The sequence below is a fragment of the Terrapene carolina genome, unplaced genomic scaffold (genome assembly GCF_002925995.2).
Source record: "Terrapene carolina triunguis isolate 2854851 unplaced genomic scaffold, T_m_triunguis-2.0 Scaffold67, whole genome shotgun sequence".
Lineage (NCBI taxonomy): Eukaryota > Metazoa > Chordata > Testudines > Emydidae > Terrapene > Terrapene triunguis.
This window is the reverse complement of record NW_020664418.1, coordinates 10,785,473-10,791,472: the sequence shown is the minus strand read 5'-3', so window position 1 is coordinate 10,791,472 and position 6,000 is coordinate 10,785,473. Positions and strand designations below refer to the sequence as shown.

At 44.4% G+C, this 6,000-nt stretch overlaps 1 protein-coding gene across 3 annotated transcripts in view; it reads left to right on the top strand.

Moving 5' to 3' along the window:
- Window positions 1–1,418: 1,418 nt before the first annotated feature.
- Window positions 1,419–6,000, top strand: part of CSNK1G1 (casein kinase 1 gamma 1) — a 307,364-nt gene continuing 302,782 nt past the window's right edge. For all 3 annotated transcript variants that reach the window (XM_024213737.3, XM_024213736.3, XM_026648214.2), the window contains exon 1: window positions 1,419–1,462. The gene's annotated coding sequence lies outside the window, so the exon portion shown is untranslated. The remainder of the gene's footprint in view (window positions 1,463–6,000) is intronic.

Genomic DNA, 6,000 nt, shown 5'->3' with positions numbered 1-6,000 from the left:
TCAACAGGGTCAAAATGCCCCGGTCAGTCTATGCTCTACTTAAGATGTTCTACATGTGTTGCTTGCTTTTGAGAGGACGTATTTGCTGACTCAAAGATCAGTATTAATCATACACACAGCATGGAGCCAGTCAGTTTCACCTCTGGCATCTGCCTGATGCTAAGAGAAAGATTCTGCCCCCAGAATCATTTTTCGCAATTCAGTTATGTCAAGCCACATTCTCAAACCATTAATTCAGTATGGCCACACAATTTGGCACCATCCCAACACGGGGCTGTGGATAAGATGTGCCAGGATGAACAAATGAGGGGAAAAGGGAAGCCAGAACCTCAGTAAGAGGTTCTGAAGGAACTGGAAGAGGGGCTGCAGCCTGGTGCACTCTACATAGGTGTGTGCCAGAGTCTTCCTCTTGCAGCAGAAGGGACAGGTGTCAGAGGATTCTGTGAACAGTGTGAGGTACATGCTTGTGCATGGAGGAGCTGCCAACTGCTATCTCTGGTGGGCTGTGGATCCAAAATGGAATGCAGACTGTACATCAGTAAAATCCCAGTGTGGACAGGACAAGATCACTTTGAGTAGCTATAATTAGTCTTTTCTAGTCTAGGATTTTACAACATGTTAGTGCACATTTTGAAACATACCTATTTTTTAGGGTAGCCTCAGACTACCTCAAACTCTATATTGCACTGATCCTCCCAACATCCCCATGAGGGGGGTACCATTATTCCCATTTTACAGAGAAGGCACAGGGTCACTAACCACTCACCCAAGGGCACTAAGTGAATTTGTGACAGAACAGGGAGTTGAACGGAGGTGTCCTGGGTCCTACACTAATGCCTTCACCACTGGAAGGTGCTTCTTATCCACCCTGAAGCTTGCCAGAACAGCACCAACGGCTGCACCCCTTGCGGGACTGGGCTACTGCAGCGCAGACGAGGCCCCAGGCGCCCTGGGCCAGCATTGTTTCCTACCATAGCACCAGTGCTTTCCTGCGATAATGGCGGTGTTCTCGTCTGCCCAGCCCAGCAAGGTATTGGTGTCTCTGCAGCAACAACAGTGTCTTACCCTTCCCGCGGGGTACCGTGTCCCCTCCCACTTCCCGCGGGGCACTGGTGTCTCCCCCTCACTCTGAACAAGGGTCACGAATGAAATCCAGCAGTTGAGCGGCTGCACTTCCGCATAGTAACGGAACGCGGTTGTTAGGGAGTGTCCGGCGCCGCGGTGTCCCGGAAGCTGTTGTGTGCCGGCCAAGCCACCGCGCTCGGGTTTCTCCCATAGGGCGCTGCTCGCTCAGGGGCGTGTCCTCCAGGGGTCGCTTCCCGTTCGGCCCCTCCCCTCAGTGAGAGCGAAGGGGAAGCGGCCGGGCGCCGAGGGCGGAGCCGCCGGCGGGGGCGCAGGGAGAGCAGTGCCCGGGGCCCCAGCCCGCCCGGCCGGGGAGGAGCGGAGGAGCTGCCGGCGCCAGGTACTCCAGGCGCAGCCGGACCGGCCCCTCAGCGGGGGGTGGTGGCGGCTCGGGGGGCTCTGGCTATCTGTCCATCTGTCCCCCCAGTGGGGCCGGCTCGGCTGCAGGCTGCTCCCTAGGCCTTGGGCCGGTCAGGCGCTCCCCGGTCTGTCGTGCAGGGGTCTTCGCCGGGGCGAGCGGAGAGGGCCCCTGCCCCATGCGGGTGGGGTCCCGGAGTGGCACTTCCCGGCGTTGTGGTTGGGGGGCTCTTTCTACCGTGTGCGCCCGAACCCCTGTTAATCGGGCCCATTTGTCTTAGGGGGCGGCTGCAGGAGCAGCAGGCTTTTATGGGCTGCCTCGTAACACGTATATGATTAGTCTCCCCCGCATCCTTAAGCTGCTTGTACCCTGGGGCTCCCAGCTTTCCGTGGGTCAGGCGTGTTGGGAAGCTGGGGGGCTCTGCTTGTATCCTGGAGGTCTGGAGCTCTACCTTGTTGGGCAGGAATATGGGCTTCCTATACCATGGAGGCGACAAAGTCTCTTGTAAGCCTTGTTGACACAGCTGCTTCTGGACAATTTTCCACATTGCTCTGTAGTGCCTTGGTTAACGATGGGGTGGGAGTACTAGTGTAGGATTGGTAGCTAACACACCAGCAGCAGGCTGCCTAGATCTGCTCAGATCATTGTTTGATGATAGTTGTAAAAATGATGGTGTCAAGCTTTCATGGGTTGTCATACCATCGCTAGCTTCACCAGCCGTGGGAAATATTCAGAAGTTCCATGTTGATGTAGCCGTGGTGGCTGGCAGATCCTGGGTATGCTTCATTTGGCCACTCTTGGCAATCTGTTGTGAGTAGGTCTTAAAAGAGCTGGGCTATCAGCCTTCATTTTTAGGCTACTACAGGTTAAATTACTTTAACATAAATTCAGCTGCAAGCTGGCTTCTTTGAAGAAGCCTCATAAACAGGCTTAGGAGTCCAAATGGTTCTCCACTAATGGGTATTCAGAACTGGGAAACAAGTTACTCTCTTGGTAGTTGAGCCATTCTCCTGCAGGCTTTCTCAATGGATTGTTTGTTTCTTCTTTAATCCTGGATAGTTGAGTGCATAATTTCCAATGATCCTGCATAATTTGCAGTGATCCTTTATTACTTACCTAGAGGCTGCAAATTAAATTAGGGACCCATTGTATTATACTGTGTACAGATGCATAGACAGTCTTTGCACTGAAGAGTCTATGGTCTAAATAGAGAAAATGACAAAGGGTGGGAGTAGAAAGAAAAACAGAAGTGCAGTGATTTGCCAAAGGTTACACCGCAGGTGAGAATCAGGAGTAGAACTTGGCCTCCTGACACCCAGTCCAGCTGCTCTGTCCACTGTCTTTTGAGTTAGAAGATTTGTCAAAAGGCATCTTTACCTGTTGGAGATTTACCATCTCACTAAGAGGAGTTTACATGATGTGGTGGGTTTTATATTCAATATATGTTGATCTTATGATTTTAATACTAGAAGTGTGTGTGATGTATGTGGCACTATACAAGTGGAATGACTGAAATTATTGCAAAAGATACAGTTAAAAACAGTGATGTGCACATCAGATGATATTAGTTGATTTAGCATGGATCTGAATAAAAAATGGATATTTAAGATTAGAAGAGTAAAATCTATTCTTAATACTTGTGTGAATGAGGAAAAAACAGCACTTGGTTTGAAAGCTTAACTATGATTCAAATATAGACTTAAAATTTATCTCCACTTTAGTAACACAACTTTATTTCTAACCTCTTATTAGAATGTAATGTCAGAAACCAGTTAACTGTAGTATATTTTAGTCCAAGAGATAGTAAAGTGTTTGTATCAAGTGCATTTCTAATTACTAGAGAGACAGGGTGTATGAGTATCAGAGGGGTAGCCGTGTTAGTCTGAATCTGTAAAAAGCAACAGAGGGTCATGTGGCACCTTTAAGACTAACAGAAGTATTGGGAGCATAAGCTTTCGTGGGTAAGAACCTCACTTCTTCAGATGCAAGGGTGTATGAGGTAGTATGTTTTATTGGACCACCTTTTGTTGGTGAGAAAGACAAGGTTTTGATCTTGCACATAGCTCTTCAGGGACCAACATAGTTACAACATCACTGCATATCTCTAATTACGCACAGGCAAAATTATATTCATGCAGTTGTACATTTTGATGCAGTGTCAAAGTTTGGGTTGTCCTGGTATTACATTTTCCTTTAGCGTTTTGACTTTATTTAAATGTATTACATTGATAAAATGAAAACCAAATAATGCTGTCCTGGACAGACACAGACCACCTTTTTTTTATCTGAGGAGAACTTGCTCCATAGCTCTTAGAAGAGGGGAGTCTCATTTAAGAAAGTTGAATATAAAGAAGCAATAGGCTGAAGTGCTTTTAAGCATATATTAACAGCTTGTAAAAATTTGCCACCTTTCCCACTCTTCAGACCACATAAGAGTGGCCTTGCAAAACCCTAGAGTCTATTTGTAAATTACTGTTTGTCATAGCCTGGATCTCAGACTTGATTTTTATCACAGTATGTCTTAATCACTATGTGTAATCACCACATGTGCAGTCTTCCTTACTCCTACAGCCCCTTCAACATTTGTCCCTTCCTCTTTGTTAAATTAGATATTTATCATGCTTTTCAGTCACAAGCAAACAGAATTTAACCATTGTGCATTTATTTCTGTTTAGTTGCCATATTTTCAATACATTATTGATAACAAGATATTTGCCAAGCTGAAGTAAAGGATGAAGTTAATGATTTTAGGAAAAGAGTAAACTGTATGTACTCATTCTGAAACCATTATAAAAGGCTAGAAGCTCTTTCCCACAGAAGCATTATAACATAGCCAAAAGATTCCTTCTGTGTTTCTTAAGGTAAGCCAACTTTTTATGGGTTGTAAGCCAACAAAAGCCATAGAGAAAACGTTGCTTTTTGCTAGTTGCATCAGTAGCTAAAGCTTTGCCTATACTAGGAAGTCTTAGCACACATTTCCAGTGTTGATGCTGACAGGTCAGGTGGTGGTAGTAATGGTGTGTATCTAAAACATCCTTGGCCATTTGGAGCCCTGCCTGTGTCAGAGCTGAACTGAAGGTTCCCAGGGGGAAATATTAGTGAAAAGTCCTTGTGTAGGAAAAATAGTCACAGAAGAGGTAAAACTGTTTATTTAAGTTAAACTTGTATACCATTCAAGGGAAACTGAATTTAAAATAGAATTCTTTATCTGTTTTTTATTAAAGTCTTGAAAATCTATCTTGGAAAGCTAAGCTTGGAAAATAGCTATGTATGTAGCTGTATCTACACTACAGTTTTGTTTTTGTTTGGTCAAACATTTTCCAGTCCCGCTTACACAATGCGGCTCCTCTGGTGCTAGCAACAGTGGCTAGTTTAGTGTGGACAAGTCTCCTGTGGCTGCTGAAGTTAACATGACCTCTAATTCCACTCAGAACTTGTCTAAATGACACTGTTAGAAATGCTGCATGGAAACCTTGAGTATGCCAGTACTGCTAATGTTTCTGCCACTGGTGAAACTACATCAGTAAATCACTGGATCCTTCAAGATGAAATATGTTATATGAACGTCAGAAGACTATTCTTGTATCTCTAGGAAACAGTTTGATGAAGAAATGTAAATTTATGGACCTTGTTCTCTGAACTTCAGCTAATAGGGGGTTCTGGATTCTGGCTTTATTTTTGTGACAGGCTGGTGACTTATTCATCTGCTGTATGTAAACTGTCATATTTGGCATGCACACACAAGTCTGTTGCTGACTTGCTGTAGATTCCCCAGTATAAAATCTCTGTAGAAGTGTCCCTCACTTTAGTAGTAGAAGAGATGCTTTTTAACAGAGAGCTTACATGCTCCTGTAAACTATATACACCTGTTTCATCAGCTGATTGCCATCCAGTGTGAAGTACTAGGCTACATGTACTTTAAGAAAGAAACTGCTGTGCCATCATTGAAAGGTTTACAGATTGAATCCCACATGATACCAAAGTCTGTGTTCAAGTCTGAACCAGGAAAAATGTTAGCCCTGTGGAATTAGAGGTCTCAGATGGCATACCTCTCACACCAAAGTGTTTTTTAAAGAATGGGCAAAATTATTTTTCTAAAAATGTATGGGATAAAGAGCTATCAAAGTTGTTTCAGTGCAGCAGTCGAAGATGAAGTATGGCCTCCTAGACAGTGTAATTCAGGACTGTTCTCTTTTTTGTGGAAGGACTCACAGTTGCAGCTGAAAGGTGGTGATTAGCCTGAATGTTTAATTATTTTCATTCACTTATCTGACCATTATAGGAACATAGGAATTGCCATATGGGATCCCATAGATGTGGAGTAACCTCTATCCCATTTTAGGTCTCCTAATTTTCTATAGTTGGAGATTGGCTTAAACCATGAAGCATTAGGATTACTACATTTTATAATAGTTAATGCTAGTCCATTTTATAGCTTTGGACATTTATATAGCTAACAAGAATATCCAGTCACTTTTTGAATTTTATTTAATTTTTGGCCACCATGATATCATGTGGTG